Source organism: Falco punctatus (genome assembly GCF_963210335.1).
Source record: "Falco punctatus genome assembly, chromosome: 4".
NCBI classification, from domain to species: Eukaryota; Metazoa; Chordata; class Aves; order Falconiformes; family Falconidae; genus Falco; species Falco punctatus.
The window spans coordinates 48743003-48763895 of record NC_137583.1 but is presented as its reverse complement, the minus strand read 5'-3'; the positions used below and the strand labels follow the sequence as shown (position 1 = coordinate 48763895).

The 20893-nt window shown below is 50.7% G+C and overlaps 1 protein-coding gene across 1 annotated transcript in view; it reads right to left on the bottom strand.

Annotated features, from left to right (window-relative positions):
* Positions 1-20893, bottom strand: part of NRTN (neurturin) — a 69855-nt gene that overhangs the window by 42833 nt on the left and 6129 nt on the right. Inside the window, exons 2-3 of the transcript XR_013927358.1 lie at positions 5963-13322; positions 3080-5026 (exon numbers count right to left, since the gene is read on the bottom strand). The gene's annotated coding sequence lies outside the window, so the exon portion shown is untranslated. Of the gene's footprint in view, positions 5027-5962; positions 13323-20893 lie in introns of the transcript that reaches the window.

Genomic DNA, 20893 nt, shown 5'->3' with positions numbered 1-20893 from the left:
TGTAAAAGGCCTTGCATAAGGCAAGGCTAGAAAGCAAGGACACCTCCCACAAAAGCCCTGCACTCCCCAGACACCTTGGGGATTTCAACGTCCCAAGTGCCACCAGCAGCTGTAAAGCAGCAGGTAGTTGTTTCTATTTGGTGAATTTTGTTCCCTCCTGCAGCATTCACTGGCTCTCTGGAGCTATACGCCAAAAATGTGCAGTTAATGAGTTAAATTATTTCATCCCAACTCACAGGCAGCAGCCTCAACCCAAGGCATGGTGAGGCCCAAGATTTTTCTGTGCCCACCAGGTCTGGAGTGTTCCAGTGTTGTGGTTTAACCCCAGCCAGTGACTAAGCACCAGGCAGCTGCTCACTCACCCCACCCCCCACCCCCCCGCAGAGGGATGGAGAGGAGATTCGGGAAAAAGGTCAAATTTGTGGGTTGAGATAAGAACAATTCGATAATTAAACTATAACAACAATTACAGTGAGATGGAAAGGCAGGGAGAGAGGAATAAAATCCAAAAGGGAATTAAAAAACCCAACAAAAAAGTGATGCACAGTACAGTTGCTCACCACCCACTGACCGATGCCCCGCCAGCCCCCGAGCCGCAATCGTCAGGACCTGACCAACCCCCCCCCAGTTTATATCCTCAGCATGGTGGCCCATGGTACAGAATAGCCCTTTGGCTAGTTTGGGCTGTGTCCCCTCCCTATTTCTTGTGCCCCTCCAGCCTTCGCACTGGCAGGGCCTGAGAAACCGAAAAGTCCTTCACTTAGTATTTACCTAGCAACAGCTAAAAACATCAGCTTGTTATCAACATTATTTTCATATTAGATCCAAAACAGCATTGTACCAGCTACTGAGAAGAAAATTAACTCTATCCCAGATGAAACCAGGACGCCCAGGCAGGGGGACGCAGCAAGGATGCTTCGGCCGGGCAGCTCGCTCCCCCCGCCACCATCCCTTCCTCGGTCTCTTGCTTTCATTAGCACTGATCGTTCCTTCGGGCCTGGAGCCAGAGCGAAATCTCATCTCCGGAGGATACATTTTTAGACAGTTTACAGAATCTGGCTTCCTGCTTTTAAATATCTTGGGTTCTTTTGTTTCCCGTCACCTGGAAAGTAGGTGTGAGAAAAGACAGTGTCCCCAAGTGACTCTGTGGGCAATCTTGCCAGGAGCGAGCAACCCCTGTGGCTTTGGAAGGAGCCAGAAGCGAAGTAACCTGAAGGCACCTAGGGATGCTGACCGGACCTGCAACCATCCCGGGCACCACTATCGCCTCCTGCTTCCCCACTTCTGTGGTGGGGTACGACCTTCTGCCCTGCATGGTGTATGGACAGGACACACAGGACCACCGTTAGAGAGGAGGGGCTGAGACACAAAACAAAACCATGCAAGGACCCACCGGTGTCAGCCCTGAGACTCCATCGCCGTTCCTCATCACATCTTGGATGGGCCAAAGGGTCAGCACCACCGTTGAGGTGCTGTGTCAGTCCCCAGCATATTTCTGCCGTGTTTCTTCTCACCAGGCAAGCCCGGGCCAGGCGTGACACAAAGCATGCTCTGTCTCGCACATCCTCTTGGAGCCGGGCACACGCTGGCGCAGCCGCCCACCACGGGAAGCTGCTGGCCGGGGGGGGGGGGGGGGACTTGGCTACCTCGAGGCAGGAGTCAAAGGGGTTTTGCCATGTCTAGACTTCTCTTCACGGATGCTGGCTTAGGGAAGCTTTAGAGATGACATGTCCCTGGACCATGCCATTCATTCCTTTCTTCAGAACTGCAGCAAGTGGTGTTCCCACTAGCAATTTTACATCAAATGATGTTTGATGGAGCAGGGGGAAAAAAAATAAAGCCTTTTTTGTTGTTTGTTTTTTTTTTAAACACAGAAACCCGTAAAACACTCTAGAAAATTTTGCTTATTCTCCTTTGAGTGGCAGCTGGCTGTCAGCAGCTCAGCACTCATTTGATCTCCAACCCCGAGCTTGGAAACCCGCTCCAGGCTGGTGAACATCCCCTGCGGCCAGGTGGCAGCTCTCCAGGTGAGCACAGCCCAGCCAGGGGTGCTAAACCCCAGCTCTGCCCCTGCCAGCCCCAGGCCCCCGCCAGCCCCGGGCATGGGGAGGATGGCCCTCTCTCTGCAGCGGGGTCATGGGGTGAGCAGAGATTTCCTGGAGCGGCTTGAATAAGAGAAGCAAAGTGGGAAGGCACCAGTGGCTGTGCTAGCTCAGCGACCAGGGGAGATACAAACAAAGCAGTAAGTCACCTCTCTTCAGCCACAAGCTCAGCCGCAGCTCCCATGCCATAAAGGATTAAACGTGGACTAAACCCAAGGACAACATTCTCAAGCCTTGGGAGCAAAGGTACCCAGGAGCTCTGTGCCCTGCAGCTTTGTGTGGAGGTGCCTGAGCATCTCCACTTGGTGGGATGCCCTTAGGCCACCAGCACAGAGCATGAGGCAGTGGATCCCCTTGCCGGGACCCCCGGCACAACCCATGCAAGGGGCCAGAGCCACCCCTCGCCCTGAGCCACGGAGACCACATCCTGGCTTTTTGTTCTCAAAAGAGCGTGCAGGCAATTGGGTGCCAGCCACAAGAGTTCGTGCTGGTGCCTACTTCCTCCCTTGGCACGCAGCGGTGCCGGGCGCCTCTGGCCAATTCTTTGCTTGCGTAAACAGCCCAAGTAACGAAGATAAATGAGGCTGAGTGGCAGGGGAGGGCAGCACATCGGCTGCCAGCCAGCCCTTCCCTGTGAATCAGGGCATGCTGCAGTGCTCTGAGGCCACGCTTTTGGTTAGTGGCTACAGCATCCCACGAGGTGCTTTATGAGATGCCTTAGACTGGCTCCCCCAGATCACCAACCGCTTGTTTTAAGAGTTTGAGCAGAGGGGGTTAAGGTGATTTTTCAGGCTGGCAAAAAAGCTTAACTCATGAAGAAACACATCTCCACATAAAACAACTCAGTGAAGAAAAAAAAGTTCCCCTATGTTGCAACCATTCCTTAGGCATTTTGCAGACCCAGCCTCAGGCACACATGCTCATCATCATGCCAAGATTTCCCGTGGCTCTGACAGGAGTGGGTTCAAAGCCTCTTCTCACCAGGCAGAAGGTTCTGGGTCACGCTGGGTGCCCCAGCACAGGGCTCAGCCCACAGGTGAGCACTGCTGCTACCTCCGTGGTGCTTACCCAAGGAGGCTGACATCTCCTCGGTCTGTGTTGGCAGTCAGAGGAAGCCAACCCCTGCGGTGATGCCGATGCTTCCTACTGACGAAGAGCATTGACTTGCTGCCCCAGCCCCAGGGGCTGTGTCTAAGCTGCATCTTCCAAGGGATACAAGAGGTTAATATTAAAAAACCCTGTCCTGAGCCATGCTAATGCCACGCAGAACAGAGCACCCCTGCCAAGAAGCTTATCTGAGGCTCTTTGTGAACAAAGTGAACCCTGGAAGGTGGTGAGGCTCAGTGACAGGGAGCAGGGATGCAAGCCAAGATCTCTGCCTCTGGCCAGAGGAGAAATTTCCATCTTAGAGAGGAGCCACCCCATTCTGATAACCCCACTGTTCCCACCACAGTGAGGGACCTTGCAGGGGCCAGGGACCCTGCTCCCTGGGGGCTGCTGGCATGGCTCAGCTCTGCCACAGTAGCATCTCACAGCTCTGACTGCACGGATGGACATCTCAGCTAAAAAGCATCCTTAAGGGATGCAGCGCAGGGCAGGCATCCCTCCATGGCATCTCTGTATTTCTGCTGGCTCCTGCACCTTCCAAATTGGGACTGAAAAGAGCCGCCTCACCCAGTTGTTAACCACTGCAGCAACACAGTGTTTAGTGCCTCTCCGCTTTGCAAGCCGTAGGTTCAAGTTCCCGCAAAAAACGGGTATCACACCAGATAGATACAATGAGCCTTTCACAGCCCTTAAAACCTCTGGAAATAAACTTGTATGAGCTGTATGTCTAATGAACATGTGGGAAAATCTCAGAGCAGCCAGAATTTCACAGAGGCCCTGACTCGAACTTTCTGCTTCCCAAATCCTCCCGAGGCAGCATGGATTGGGAATGGAAAGAGAGTGACTCCAAGCAAGCACTCTTTCCATCCCAGTGCCCAGCCAGGTTTATAAAAATCAGCTGTGACTGAGCACAGCCTGTCTGTAACACTCTGTTTATTTTTAATCGGGTAAATTGGTGGCTCAAAATTGAGTCTGGCCCTACCAGCTCCTGGAAATTTAATCCACATATCACTTCTCTGGAGCTACCGTGCAGCAGCTAAGTGACCCTGGACTTAGAGCCCTCTCTGCGCAGCTGTGAGGCAGCCGCACTTGGCCTGTGATTTACAGTGCTTTGCAGCTGGGAAACCTGCTGCAGCCCCAGGCAAGCTCAGTGGGCAAAACATAAGGGAAACCCTCTGCCATTTCAGCTAGGGAAAAGCCATGCCAGGTAAAAACACAGGGGACAGGCCACCGGGCTGGACTAGAGATGTGAGGGCAGCTGCATCCTGCTGCTTTGCATGCAGACAACCAAGTCGAGGGGTGCACCAGCCCTTCTGGGAGCTCCAGGGGGGCACTGAGCTGCTCCCAGTGTCTCCTCCTCTCCAGGGCACTGGAACTCACTGTCCCGTGTTTGCTTTACTCTCTAGTATCAGTGTAGGAGACTCATGGAATGTTTCTTGCTCCCTGGGGCACAAGAGGAAGAACAGGTCTGTCAGTTCCCGGAGAGATGCCAACATATAGGAGCTGGTGTGTAAAGATCCTGATTAGACTTGGCAGGCAGCACGAGCAAAACTTCCTCTCACCCTTGTGCACCTTGCCATCAGCAGAGCTCTCCTGCTGATCCTCTGGAGTGGCAACAGGGTTTAATCTCCATGGAGATGGGTCTAATACAAGTCTGTGATCTGCCACAGGTGGTGGCTTGGCTACTTACAGTTCATGATGAGCCAAACTACCTTTTTCCTTCTGTTCTCCATCCCTTTTGGCAGCCACCCTGGAGCATGGCAGCCTGGATGCCAGGACAGGGCTTGGGGACTGCAAGTACTCCCAGAGCCTCCAGCCTGTGTGGACAAGAAGGGCAGAAGCAAAGCCCTGGGTGCAGCTGGGAGAAGCCAGGACCTGGCTGCTCACACATCTGCAGTCAGTATTTGGCCTTCTTGGAAACACCATGTGCAGGCAAGATGGGTAACACTGGAGCTGAAGGTGCTCCTGAGCCTGCAGCTGGGAGACACTCCCTGAATCTCACTGCAGCTCCTGGAGTGGTGTTTGGCTTTCTCAAAGGATTTGCCATTAGCAACAGATTTATCTTGGGGTTTACTTTCCTTCCTTTGCAAAAACCCTGTTTGGACAATGCATAGCAACATCCTTGCTTAGTACAGATGAGGATTAAAGTGAGCAGATGCTTGTTTGCTTGCACTAGCTGGGGAATTGGACCTAAAACATTCAACGGAGTGAGTTTGTCTTTTCCCAGCTGGAGACTTCCCCCTGCGTGTTTTGAAGCTTTCTGTAGCCCAGCAGGCCTCCAGCACACACAGCCCAGCTCCCCAATATGTGGTCCTCCAAGCACAGGTAGGTAGCCTGCAAGGCTGCAAAAAAGCACCTGTGCATTGGATCTTATAGAAAGAGACCCAATGAGGCTACATCACATACACCTGTGGCTGGCATATCACTCTACAAGCAAAAGGGCATCCTTTGGCATGTAATAAACCTTATATAAAGCAATAAACCGATGCAGCACAGCATACAGATTTTGGAGCTGTGGATGGACAGAGAGATGACAGTATGCTGAGGGCCAGGAGATTCAAAGCCGAACTGTTCGGATGCCTGCAGGGTGAGTTGCTCTTCCCATTAGCTGCAGATGTTTCATTGCCGAAGCTGGCTGATTCTTATGGAATCAGAGTCGAAGGGGTTAGTCTTGGCATCCTCAAAATCAGTTGTCATTGCAGAAGACTCCCAAGAACCCAATCTTACTGTGCTGGCTGCTGACTAGCACCCACCTGCTCTTGCTTCCTTGAAGCCAGTAAAGGGGGAGGCAAGGCAGCCAGCAGGCAGGAGGGTCTTCTGCCTGTGAGGTTTCCCTCCCTCTCATTCTTGGGGTGTCAACAGGACAAACCAGGACGGCTGAAGATTTTTGCTAAGAGAAGAAAAAGCATAAATAATGGAAAGGTCTGTAATGGATGGACTCTAATCTAGATTCTCAGAGAAACCTGTTGTTTCTGGGATTATTCCCTCTCCCCTGCCAAAAGGAGACAATCAAAGGAGCTGAACACTTCAGCGCTGCTTCTCAAGGTGATAGCAGATTATCCGGCTTTCTTGCTCATCACGAGCTCTCGCTCCAAGGACTGACAGAGCTGTTGCTCTCTCAGACCCACACTAAAAGACACAGCCTTGCAGAATGCCTGGGCACAAGGACACAGACACCAGCCTCTTTCCTGGGACCATTAATGCAGGACTTGTGTGCAGAGCAGAGCCCCACAACACCTGACCTCCAGAATTGCCCCAGGTCGTCTTTGGTCAAGGGCGATGAATACTTTTAGCTGCAGACTCTGCTCACACTCACGCTGGTACCCACATATGTAGCCAGGGCGGTGTAAATACACCTTGGCACACCCGGGAATGAAGCAGGAGAGGGGAATACTAGTGCCACAATGAGAAAAACAACACCCACCACCAAGCAGAACCCAGCAGAGAGTCAGAGTGTCTGCTGGAGGCTGCAGGAGGTCCGGGCTCACCGCCTCCCCACCACATCTCACAGACATCAATGAGCTTGATCCAGACCCCTCATACCAGAGATGAATCACTGCAGGTGAAAGGGACCCAGTTCCAGCCCTGCATGGGACAGACCACTCACTGGTTTCCAGTGGCCAAGGCAACTCTCCTGTATGGGTGACTGGGAAGCTGGGAAGAGGGACAGGCACAGTCTCTGTCCTCCATGATACGCCAGTCCACTGAGAACCACCTGTGCTCCTGGGAGCAAAGACAAGGCAGGGATGGTGCCTTCCCGTTCTCCCCACAGCTGGCTCCAGGCCAGAGCACAGGGACCCGTGGCCATCCTGGTGCCAGGCCAGCCCTTGCATGGCAGCACGGCAGCTTTGCAGACCCAGGCTAGTTGTGCCTAAACCACGGCAGTCCAGGTTTCTCTGGCTGAGCCTCCCTCACAGGAAGCACTGACGGGCTAATGGTTGTGTCTGAACGTATTAACCAAATTACTTGCTGTGCTCTCTGTTTTCCTGGAGCCTCAGCCAGACCCCAAGACTATTTATCTTGGCTTTGAACCCTCCGCCCGTCGCTGCGCAGCATGAGCACACAACCACAGAGATTTGTTAATAGAAACCAAAGCAGAAATCACCACCAAGGCTTGCAGGCAAGGGGCCTGTCCTATTACGACAGCTCAGAGCCTTGCTAATTGGCGTCACGAACAGCATCTGCTGGGGTTTCTGGACCTGCTGCTCGGAGGGATCAGGCAGGGGCAGCAGGGTCTCAGCACTCTGTCACCTCCAGCCCTGTGGCCACTTCCCAATTCTGCCTTGCAGCCCTGTGGCAATGGGATTGCAGCCAGCCTGGCCCTTGGAGACCTCCTTGCCTGTGCCCAGTCCTGCCCAGGGATTCTCCCATATTCTGCTTTCATTTCATGGCACGATGGTCCCAACTGAGCTCAAGGTCACAGCATGCAAGGTGGTGAACCCCCACCCACCTGGTGAAAGATGGGTCCACCTTCTCCTCTTATCAAAAAAGGTAAGGATTGAGAGCGCACAGACCTCCTGGCGTGTTTGCTCCTGACTGATGAACATCAGCCCTCCTGGGCCTTACAATGGAGTGACTGCAGAGCAACTGGAGGAAGGTCTCCCCCCATCACTGTCAGACAGCAAACCTCAGGGCTCTAGGAGCACAGTTTCACTCCACAAGTTCCCCAAAAGTTAATCCAGCCTGATTTCAAGCAGCTCAAACACAGGTTCCCTTACTCCCTTTAGGAGACTCTAAGGCCACGTCTACAGGGTGGATTTTATACTGCTTTTCCTCATCCACTTGGACTTCAACCCGGCTGAGACCATCTGGTGTCAATGGCTGTGCAGAGGTTCCTGTTTCAGTTGAAACAAGATCTGAGGTTTGCTCAGCCTCTACCATACACTGAGGCTGCAGCAGTTTAAACAATAAACCAAGGTCAGGATTAGATTGCACAGTGAGCCCCGAGTCCAAGCTTTTATCCATGAGAGTCTCATGCTGGTCATGTAGACCACAGGGACACGGAGCAGACTTTGTGGTGGTCCCCTCTGTCGAGGGTTTGGACCTTTGTCACCCTGCCAAAATCACAGGCTACTTGCACAAGGGACAGACCTCTCCTGAGCTCTGTGTTCCCTCACCAGTCTTCTGTCCTTCTCCCACATCCAGAAGCTACTACAAACACAACATGTTGACATCTCAGCAGGTTTCTGGGCAGAGCTGTTACCTGAGCAGCTCAAGAGCAGCCAGATGACCTGTGGCCAGGGTCTCTGTGCAAATCTGTGCATCCAGGGCTTATTTCCTAGCGGAGGGGCAAGGATCTAGCATTCATTCCCCATGAGTGAATGGAATCTGCCTTGAATTTAAATGCAATAATCTCAGCCCAACCCTACAAACCACAATTGAAACTTCGCAGTGAAAGCCAGTGTGTTTTGAATAACACATCGCTAGAGGTTTCCCAGTTCATAACACTCCCAAGCCAGTGCAAAATGCACAGGGATCCGTGAGAGAGAAACGCTGGGTAAGTGGAAGCGCTGCTGGGACTGTTTCTTATTTACAGTCAGGCTGCAGTCACTGCAGAGCAGGACTGGAAGCATCTGCATCATTTTTATCATCTCCGAGGACAACAGCAGAGCTCCTCAGCAGGTGAAAATTGCCAGAGGTCAGTTCTGCAGGAAATTCTGTTTACCCCGCACTGAGGACTCAGTAGGACAGAAATGTCTGTCTTATTGCTATCTGTCCAGCTAGAATTGCCCATCCTTAACAGCAAACACTTCAGTGATGACCTGAGTGTTACTGAAGAACTAACAATCTCCATGGAGATCCTTATTGATTCCAGTCATTCCTACCTGTTCTGAGACCAGGGTCATGGGGCTGTCACCTGAGTTCAATGTTCCTCTCGTTTATGCACAGCACAAGAGATTATTTTAAACAGCATGGTGATGGTGATGTACCTCTCGGCCAGGCTCTGATGGTAGTGAGGAAATCTGAGACTGGAAAACTTTCTCCCACTTCCAATTAGCGGGGATAAATCTTTCCTTGAATCTTCTCACATCCTGAAATCCTGTGCCTGGACAGAAACAAATGAAGTGTGTTACGTTTTAGGCAACGGGCAATGAGAACACACAAAGGGAAGCAGACAGGTCTGCAAACAGGCAGAGGGTTGGCAAGCACTGCATAGCTCACAAGACTCCGCGATGGCCGGACTCAGCCCAGCACCCTGGCAAATGCCTCTGAGCTGACTGAAAGCACAGCAGTGTTGGCTCCATTACGGTTTGGATTACGTTAGCCATGCTAAAGGTTCTACTGCTGCTTTGGGGCCACGAACGAGATGTTTTTTCTCCCATAAACTGAACCACCAGACCAAGGTCAAAGTCCCACAGTATGTTGGAGATGTCTGCAAAGCCCTGTGCTGGTTAGTACCTGGTCCTGGGCATCCCTCTGACCCCTGGTTAAACCGGCTGAGCCCCCGCTCTCCCCCAGGAATATTGCCTTCTTCCACATATTTGTCACTATCCAACAGGGACAGAAGCTGGTTTCCTTCACCCTGCAACTCTCACAAATTAGGTCATTTTATTTCCTGAGCAAGATAGTGGCCAAAGCCCCCCAGCAGCTCAAAAACGCCAATTTAATTAAATTTTTTTTATTCAAAATATAAGTCACAGCTAATATCTGGCATGAAATACTCAAAAGAGAATGTGCAGATCCCAGCCCTGAGCAACAAAATAGGAGCCGGTTTCCTTTTAGTCTATACACAGATATATATGTTTATATATACATTGGTATATACAGAGAGCAAGAGAGCTTTTACAAACCTGTTTGGGCTTCCTAGATGTACTGAAGTCACAAACCAGCAGGCACACGTTGTAAAATTTCACTTCAGTAATTTTCAGAACCATGAAGTGCTTTGAGAAGAAAAAAAGGGAAGACCCCAGTGTTTGCTGGCACCACCAGAGAGGACAGGCAAGGACATCAATCTTCATTCTCATTAGCACTGGAAAGAATGTCTAACTGCATTTATGATGGCGAGCAGCATCTCAGAAGTTACGGCTTGTTTCCTTGATAATAAATCTAACATCACAATCTAACTTATCTTGGATGTTTTGCTTTTCTGAGCTGTGCTTAAGAGATATTTTTGTAAGGCCAGACTTGGTTAATCCAAACAGAGGTGCCTCCATGGAGTTTCACTTGCTGCAGACAGGGCTGAAAAGCACATTTCAACACCCTAAACTGGTGTAAGAAAGGAGTAAATCAATGCAGAATGGCAAACAGGGTGTAAAGGAGAGGAGGATTAGTTCTGCAGACAGGGAGGGACATGCACAGAGCAAAAGCAATCAACCACTAACAGGGTACTGAGCTGCCTTTTTTTCAGTGAAATGACTTCTGATGGGCAACAGAGCAAGGGATGCTGGAGCCAGGTCCTGGTAACAGCTTGTGGGGCATGGCAGTACCAGTGCCACAAATACTCTCCCACACCAGCATGGGGCTGTTTCACATGTTGCAGTGAGCTGTGCTGGGGCAGCTTTGCTTCCAGCCCTGGGGATAGCCGCTAGCATGCTATGCCCCTCAGCTCATTAAACATATGAAATTTCTGGCTGAAAAAAAAATTAATAATAATAGTCAGGGCTGTTTCTAACCTTGGGTGGCTTTGCTTTCTGCTTTTGCCATTCTCTTCTTAACGACTCCCAGAGCTAAGATGCCAAGAGAAGGATTGATATCCAGACTTGCTCGTTCAGGGATACTGAGGTGATTTTTTTATTGGAGCCAGGAGTAAAGATTTCTATTTTTCCAAGACCAGGGAAAGCATGTTCAGGCTGATAAATATCTGTCAGCAAAAACCATTAGCTGATTAAGTGAACTGCAAGGGGAAAATAAAAGACAAAAAAGCCCTGTCATTCCCAGTGCAGCAGCTCAATGGCCTTTTCCTCCATGCAGGATTTCTAATAGATTTCTTAGAGTGTTTTCTGCAGGTCTGCACATGTATTGGTCTATTAGAGGGATGGATCTTCAGAACTTGTCTAAAATGAACCTCATCCTCAGGAATCACAAGTAAGTAGCTGCCCAGCATCAGCTTCTTTTTTTGCTTCTTCCTAGCACCAAGTATGGGCTCACCTCTGCTGCAAAGCCTGCATCAGAGACTGTCAGCATCCTCTCCCGCATAGGTACTGGTCAGGGTAGGGAGACCTTACGGCTAAACATCATGTAGAGCCCCAGAAATCCTTGCTTCTAGCAGTAAGTACGTCACTCTTCTGTGGCTCCCTCTCTGTAAAACAAAAATGATTGCAACTCCGTCCAAAGTAATCATTTAAGCCCCATGATGGAGGGTCCTCTTTAGCCGGTCCCTGCAGGTGACTGAAGCCTTTAGAAGTGTGCTGTAGGTCTCATGAGTTTTAGTGTCAATCTCAAAGCCTCAGGTCCTGAAGTGATCACACACTTCTAGGTGAAGCTTATGCACTCTTGGGGTCATCGAGAAAAACCTCAGAAACATCACCACAGAAGCCCTAGAACTAAAATGGCAATGAAAAAGGATGCTCATTATTTCCTCTTTAACCTGCCTGGGTTTCAATACAACGTAGTAGTTTATGACAGATCAGGGACAGGTAGTGGTTTATCACTTTGAAATAACTGGGGTCAGCAATAATGCAATGGGAAATACCAGTCTACAGTCTCTCCCCTCTGCATAGTTGGCAACAGTGAAAAACGATTTACTGCAGCGGCAAAGGTTTATATCTAATCCTCTCTGTAATCTCTTACTCTAAGAAACTTCAGGATCCTGCGGGTGGGAAGCAGGCTCAACCTTAATCTCCGGACTTGCATGAGAGCAACAGGTCACAACAGGCCTTACCCTCTATTGCTGAGCATCTGAGCTCACGTGGGATTACGCCTGGACCTGGACTCTGTACAGGCACACAAGACACAGAGCAGCAAAAGCACTGGGAAGGAGAAGGATGGATGCAAAGCTTGACTCGGCTCCTCCTGCCTTCCCTCCTTTCTTCCCAGATGTGGCTGGAGAACCAGCACAGCCCCACCATGCCACATTCAATGAGAAAAGCCAGGCATGTCATAAAACAGGAAACTAATTGCCCCCAGATGTCTCATTAAGGCCACAAGAAAATCCTTACAGGGTCAGGAAAGCACTTGTGGAAAGCACTAGGTCACACTGCCAAAACTTCCCCAGGGCTACAAACAAGCCTACAGCTTGGTGACACCTGAGCACAGACCCACGAACCCTTGGCTCATGCCAGGAGCCTGGCAAGCAGGACCAACCTCCCATCAAGCAAAGCAGCAGCTCTGCCTGCTTCCTGGTGGGAATATACTTACTTTTACAGAGAAGGAGGATCACAGACCTTACGGTGCCTTGAGCTGCCCCTGCTGCCTTTTGCATTGCTGAAAGCAAGGCAGCTATTACAGCAGGAGAGGTACAAGACCACCCTCTGGCTACTGGCATCTTTTTAACAGCTTACCACGCCTGCATGCCCAAACTCTGCTAAAGCTGCTGTCACCAAAGCCAGGCTTCTCAATATCCCCCATCCCCATGACACTAGGCAGGTTTTACTTCCACCCAATTAGTCCTGCTAAACCAGAGGCTGCGGTGCCCCTGCAGCAGCCGTTATCCCACAGGACAACGGCCTCACGTCCTGTCCGGGTGGCAGGAAGCTTTGGGGTGACCGAGGTAATGTTGCTCATAGAGGCTGCTCCATCTGCAACTCGTCCTGTGCCAGAACAGCAGCGGGGAGATAAGGAGTCTCAAAGGTCTTATGGAAAACTCCGACAAGCAGTCTATTTTGAGCTGGCCTGGCTCGCTTTTCCTGCCGGCCGCTGTCCCCACTCCTTGTGCACAGGCATGGGATGAGCCGGACCTTGAGTCTCTGGAGGACAGGACAGGGGAGCAAGCTGTCCCCATCGATGGGAGGCGAGCAAAGGCAGCAGCAGCAGCGGCCTCTGATGTGCGTGGGAACAAGCATCCAGAGCTGGTGAGCGGCCATGCACCGCTGGCTTTGTGGCTTTCACCTGCACTGCAGGCTGCTTTGAGTCCCATGTTCCCACTGGAGTGACCCTGGCCCGACGGGAAGGACTTGAAGTGATGCGGAGTCCTGGTCTCCATCTGCAGAATTATTTCAGTTCAGAAGCTTTTGCCTGGGGAGAGGGAGGAGGACTAAGTCACAGGCAGGAAAAGTGCAGCAGTCAGGAAATTTCAACTCCGGGTGTACTTCTCTGGAGAGAAGCAAATGGGCCTGAGCTCACTCTGCCCACACTCCACCTTGTTGCACAGATGCTCTCATCCAGAGGCCATCCAGGGCAAGAGCAGAGCTGTTCTCACCCACCTGGACCTGCTTGGGTCCCACCGCAACACCATGACCAAGGAGGGCTTTGCTGCAGCGAGCCACCCCATCAGCTCCCCACCCTGGCCCCTGCCTCACCATTTACACGCTCCGCGCTCCCTGCCCTTTGGCTGGCCTCCCTCCTGCTCTGCAGCACAGGCCTGGCACATGCTGCGCCCCTGGCTCCTTACAGCGCCAGCCCTGGGCTGGTACAGCTCTGCTGGGCTAGCTGCATGGCTCCTTCCCTCCCCTCTGCAAGCCCCGACTAGAGGACATGGGTTTGTTTCCCCAGCACCAGCCTCTGACTCGCTGACTCAGTCTCAGACCAAAGCATCCCACATCCTCATCCCACTTGTCTTCTGCTCACTGTACACTCGCTCTCCAATTGCTTCAGTCCCCACTGGTGCAAGAACATCAGCTTTGCTTAGTTTGTTTGGACACAAAACATGGCCTGAAGATTCAGTTCACTAATAAAAATAAAAAAATAATCCTGGTCCAGGAGCGCTTGGAGGGGAACAGAGCTGGGATGCGGCCAGCACTCGTTCCTCACCACACCCTTGCAAAGATGGGAACCAGGGCGTTTGTGCTTTAGAGCAGACCAGCCTATTTTGGGAAAAGACGAAGGGAAACCATGACAAAAGCTGATATGGAAAAGTGGATACCAACCAGGCTGATGGCATTTACTTGGTGCTAGGGAGATAAGCCCAGTGCCAGCCAGCATCAACTCAGCAGCTTCCAAAGCAGGTGGGGATGCTCTGAGCACCAGTGGAGTGAGGGTACCACCCTCCAGCCCACACTGGGTACGGCCTGGGCACCGTGCGGGTGACAGATCTTGCTCAAGGCCGCTCCTGCCTTGAGAGGCCCACGAGAGAGGCAAAGGAGCATGCTGCTGACTCCAGAGAAAGCAATTTTTAAGGGATGAGAAAGAGGAGGGCTTTCTGACTGAACTGCTGCAATGTCTGGGAACAGGGTTCCTGGGATATGGGAACTATGCAGCAGACAGCTGGGGACAGGGACTGTGATTCATTGTGGATACTTCGGAAGCAGAGAAAGGGCACAGGGAGCCAAGGCGGTTAAGTAGGGATATAAGAAGGAGAATAAGCAATGGGCCCAAGGCTTTGCAAACTATAAACACTGTGATGGAGGAGCTTTGTATTCAAAATAAGCAAAGGCGAATTAAAGGCGGGAATCAGAGGAAGGGAAAGACAGCAGGGAGGAAAGAAACTGAGCAGAGATCTGTGACCAATGCCAGGTGAAGAGAAAGCTCTTCCCAGGTTCTTCTGGAAACACAGGGGACGTGGAAACCTGAGAAAGTGTGGGGAGAAATTAGTGAAGGACAGCAGAGCTGGTGTCAAAAAAAGAGGTCCCCAGCGGAGTCCCGGAATGCTTTTCAGTGCTTCCAAGCAGAACAGAAAGAACTGGTTTAAAGGAAGACAGGTCCAAGGGCTATGCCCCATGAGCCACTTTGAGAAGCTGGGTCTTGACTCCTGGCTGGGTTTGTGTCAAAGCTCAGCTGAAACGCAGCACTGTCACATGAAAGTACTCAGTGTCCACATCCACCACAAAGTCCTTGCCACGCTAATCCTAGCGGGCACGGAGGAAGGACATAATTCACCGCTCCCCACCTTCCTACAGGCTAGGAGCCTCACGAACCCAAGCGAAGCAAGACACGGAGCAGCCCTGCAGGGAAATGACCCTACAGCCCTCTCCTGCTTGTAGAGTACAAGCCAGTTTTGTGTCAGCGGTCACACTAGAACCAGGCTGCTGAGGCAAAATTCCCAAAACCACAACATGTGCTGATGGGTGGCTCTGTGCTGAACAGGGAGACTTGCTCCTTGCCTCCAGGAAGACAACAAGGCTGCCTAGAAGCCTCACCATAAGCACATACTCCCCTTGAGCCTACAAGGATGAGAAAAAAGAAGGATGCATAAGGAGGCACCAACTTGCCCAGCATTCAGGACAAAGGTCACTCATGGTATTGCTCCAGGCACAGAGAAACCTGCTCCCACAAGACCCGTTTTCCACTCCCTTGGCAACCTTAGGTGTGTTAGATGGCTCAGAAGTTTCCAAACTTTGCATCCTTATTCCCATACCAATTTGCCTTTCCTCCAGATCCTAGCTCCATCCTGAGCCCACTACACAGTGACTAATACATTCACCTCTTGGGGGAGAAGAGCACAAATAATGTTAAGTGGCTTCTTTAGATGCAGGAGGCACCAGCAATTCTTTGCAGCGCTGTGAAGCCTGGGAAAGTTTCATCCAGCCAAGATGCTAATCAGTGCTACAGCAAACTGCTGAGTCAGGAAAACAGAAGCACAGGATTGATTTGCAGAAAGTGAAGTGCCAGATGCCTTCACATATGCTCCACTTTCACCCAGCCCAACAGGTTTCATGACTGCTGTGACACATTCCTCTGGGGTCCCTGAGCTCTGGCACCATCCCATGGCAGCCTCATTCCCCCAGGGCCTGGGTCCACCCAGCCAGCCCCGCAAGCTCTCCGCAAGTCTTCATGATGGACCTGTATTGATCTGCCTCCACACTTCGGTTTCTATCTCCATTTATCAGGCCTTCACGTTCTTTTAATCCCACCTCAGCCCTCCCCAAAGTAATGAGATAAGAGGCAGGCTGGAAAGGCTGATAAAAGGGAACTGAACAAATCCATTAATGCTGTTTCTGTGCCAGGAATTACAAACCCCAGCCCTTGTTGATTATGCTTGCCAGCCAGAGTCCCAAGACAGCAAAGCCAAAGAAGAAAGTCAGGCTCACTAATAACTTGTCCTGAGAAAAAAGCAACACCTGGAGGACCATGACTCTGGTTCTTATGCTGTATGCGACACTGATTTGTTGTCTGGGCAGAGAGGTAGGTCAAAGCAGGGTGCTCAAACCCAAGCAGCTACAGCATCAGTTATGTGGAAGCCTAAACCAGTGCAACTGCTGGCTGCCCCAGCCCTGCCCTCTTGGCTGGACGGCCGCCCTGGCCCACGCAGTCATCACACCCTGTGCTGAACCATTTCAGCAAGCTAAACCAGCAAAACAATTCACTCTGGCTTCCGTGCAGTTCAGCAGAGCCTTTATTTCAAAAAGGATTTATTCTGCAGAGCCTGCATGGACCTACTGACCTGTTCAATGATAACATGGTACATGTATAAGTGTATGAGCCTTGGCCAGGAGGTGACTGCGATGAACGACAGCCGAAAGACACGGGATCTGAAGCACACATGAAGAATGTGTGGAGACCCTACCAGTACTGAGCTACCACATGTCCACTCATGAAGGAACACAATTGTGAGCCTGCAAGATGTTTCAGTATCCCTGACGTAAAAAAAAAAAAAAAAAAAAAAAAAAAAAAGACACACACAAACCAACTTCACCGCCAAATCACAGGAAGAGTCAGATTCAGGACATCTTTCTTGTCAGGGTACTAAATCAGAGAGTGGAGGACAACTTACCAGGTCAACTGGAATATGTTTTAATTGTGACCTTTGGAAAAAAATTTCCTTGTATAAAATAGAGATTAATTAACGTTTCAGAAGACACAGTTGTGTTAGCCTAATCCCTCCCCTCCACATTTTCCTTGGCATGTGGCCTAATGGATACGTCTATGTAAAAACCAACAAAAACTAATAAAATAAACAAACACACTCATCCAACCAACACTCTCTCTGAAACAGATTCTGATTCTATTTTAATTAATATATTCTAAAAATCAAATCCTTTCTCATTAAAAATAAACCATAGCCACTTCAGGGAAAAACACTGTAAGACTTCTCCAGGATCCCCCAGTTTATGGGAGGCAGAGGCAGGAATCCAACTGGTCAGGACTGCACATGGCACAGAAGAGCACAAAATATCAGCAAGTACCTGATTTCATCCTGAACCTTAAGGGGTTTATCATCTGGGGCTTCTCTCCCTTTTAAGCAGATATTTGGGCTCCTGATGTTTGTTGGTCCAGCAACTGGGGTCTTGCAACCCACCCTGGAGCCAGCCCCAGCATTGCTGAAGAGGCTGTTAGTTTTCTTTCCTGGAAGTGATGCCCGTTGACAAGGTGCTCCATCTTCCTCTCAGCTCCCACTTGAGCAGTCCAAAGGGTCATTAGGAAATGGACCTAATTATGTTTGATGGATGGGGACTGGGGACTATTACTCATCTCTGTGCAGCAGACAGACCATAAAGGATACTTCACAGAAGAACTGGACTGCAAATGCTGCAACTGCACAGCCTGTACTCAGCTGGACACCACAGACCCAGAACCTCTACTGTTCCCGAGGCTTCAAATTCTGAGCAAAAGGCCAGGGAGCAGGGAGGGCAAATATCAAATTAGTGTCCTGACACCCACAATGAGACCAAAATGGGAATATGCTAGGATAATTTAGTTTCAGTTCTGCTGGCTGCAGGCAGATTAGCTCAGACCCCAGAACACACTATACTCAAGCAACACCTGTGAAGGAAATATTCCTGTCCTGGGAAAGGGGGAAAAAATAACCAGGATCAGCCAGATCAGTTCCTCGCCGTTTCCTGCAATCACACAAATAGTTGCATCACTGCAAAGGAGAGAACGGTACACAGCAGTGGAAGCAGCTCACGGGAAAACACGTTCAAGGAAAGTGATGCTTTTAACCAGCCTAGAGGGGAAGGCAGGCTTGCGAAGCAGTCAGTACCCCGTCTGCAGTCAGGAAAATCACCTTCCTGCTTTAGCTCTCCCTCACGAGGTCATCTGGGAGCAAGACCCTGCGGGCAAACAAGGACTGAGCTCCTGCCTGCCAAATGTGCCTCTGTCTTGCCGTTTGCCTTGTGGCAGGTGTCACAGCCCCTGTTAAACACCATCCCACTTAACCATCCATCAGCACTTACGGAGCCTTATCGCATCTTAATCCACTGTCATCCCATCTTTCACAGGGAAAATGGGATGAAGCTGCAGCAAAGCCTGCGGAGTGAGATAAAGGTGCCTTCTGCAACCCATCCCCATGGCAAGACTGCACACCAGGGTGGCCCCAGTAAGCTGAAGCACACAACAACGCTGCTCAGCGCAGCCGCAGGGTGATGCTCGTTCCAGCCAGGACCTGCCTGGGTACCCAGCACTGAGCCACAGCACCCTCAGCACCCACTCCTGGGCTCTCGCAGGCTCATAACCCCCTCTCGTGGCAAATACACAGCCCGCTGCTCCCTGACCCCACACAGGAAAGACTTTTCCAGCACTGGATCCCGCTCCAGATTTCCAGAGCCCTTTAGAGGCTCTGCCGATGAAGCACATGAATATTGATGATTTGCAGAGATGCAGCAGAAAAAGCAGCTGCAGGGAGAGAGACTCTCCAGAGCCAAGTTCATTAAACGCTGCCTGGTGCGGAACACTGCGTGGCACAGGAGAAAGGAGAGAGAAACAGGGAGCTTTTGTGGGGAGAAATTGATCAAACTTTTCAATAGCACGTAAGGGACCACCATCCTACCTTTAACGAGGAAAGGACACCCCATTCCTTAAATTAAAGCTTTGGAAAAATCCTCACCTGTTCTTAAGACTGTATGACTCTATGGAAGAGTTTTACAGCTGGACAGAGATGCATTGCTTGAGTGCTTGTGTTGGCAATCCTGCCTTGTAGGACAACACCAGCACAAACAGGCTCTGGCTACCTATCCCTGACTCACCTCAGGTGGCTTTCAGGGATTTATTTGAAGGAAGGTTATATTCTTAGTGCTAACATAGAGCTGTTTGCACATTTTAATACGGAACCTGTCTTCTGCTTTGCTGAGAGCAGGGGCTATACTGGGAATAGGAGAAGCCCTTATGGATTGATGTCCTATAGCTCCTGTATCTCTCCTCACACGTCGATAATCACAGCTCCTTTCTACACCTGTTGTAGCCCCTGTGCTGCAGTAATGCCAGATCTCACACATGCATACACCCTTCCAACATACATGCTCCCCCCAGGTAGCAGTACCCTTCCCTGCCGTGCCCTCCATCACCCTGTACCTGCTCCCCGCGTTGCCACACAGGAACTGGGGCACACTGCAGCTGGCTTCAGAGCTGTATGTGCCCACTGGCTGCTGAGCTCCCACCCTGTCAGCTGGCCAACTGCCCGAGACCTCCCTTAGAGGGGGCACAAATTTGGGTACTAAACCGAACTGTGCACCCCCATGAAACTTTTAGGAATTCAATGCTTTTGAGACATTTCCTCCCTGCCAAACGCTGCTGAGATTAGCCAAGGGATTCAACTGTTGTTAGCAGGGGGAAGGTGCACACATAGCAATACACAGAGATGCAATCTCATGTCAGTATTAAGCCAGCCTAGAGAGCAAGTCTATTAATCCCTGCTGCGAAGGGACATGGGGATAGTGGGGGAGAAACAAATGGGAAGGAAGTTTTCCAGTTCAGGAAGGGGAGTGTCAAGGCTCATTGCAAACACTGCAGTCTCTTCGCTTCCCTACCAGTACAGCGAGTTCTGGTAGCGCATCTCACGTTCAGGCTCCAAGACCCCAGCCAAAGCCCATTTGCTTTCTTCTGGACTTTTCACACCCAAGGCATTGCCAAGGTCTACTTGGACAAAGCTAATGGCTGCTCTCAGTGCTGCTATTCTGTCACCCTCCAAGAGCATGAGCAGAGCTGCCAGCAGCTGTTTGAGTGCAGCAAAAAGCCAGAAAGGATGGTTTGTCCTGTATAAGCACCCTAAAGCTCACACACGATATTTATTAGAACCACTAAGCCAAAGCTAGTTCGCTCTCTCTCCCTTGTGCTGTAGGAAAGAAGAGTGAAATGACATCTTTCCAGCTCAAAAACAATTAAAATTTTCTGGGGACAATATTGCTTGTTCCCTTGTATCTTTTCCTACTCATTTGCATGGGCCCATGTCCACACTATAGGCACAGCTGCCTCTTTCATGAAAGGGCTGAGCTAGCCTTTAAGTTACAGTGATACGGGCCAAGTGCATGTTCTGCAGCTGAGCTGGACGCCAGCGACCAGCACAGGAACGCTGCAGTCACTGTGCTAGCACGATACCCCAGGCACCACTGAGCAGCCTGGAGTGGCACAGCTATGCAGGGCACAGAAATGAAACCGCCTGGCTACAAATCCCTTAGGACAAAGGGGACTCCCCATCAGCTGGGCAAGGTCCTTGGCATACACCGGTATCTCACACTGAAGGCAGGCAAGGGCAACCGCCTCCAATGCTCAGTTTAAGGCATATGGTGAGTCTTCCAGAACAAAGGATAAAAAACTGGCACACCATCATACCGGGAGGCAGGGGAAAACTGGGGATGGTTCTAATTTTGCAAAACCTCATCAGCCACTGCAGCATAGGCTGCTCCAAGTTTAGATGACATTGCATCAGTCCTCTCTACCTTTTAGTCAGGAGGAGGAAGGGAAAAAAAATACTTCTACCCTAGTGTACAAAAAAT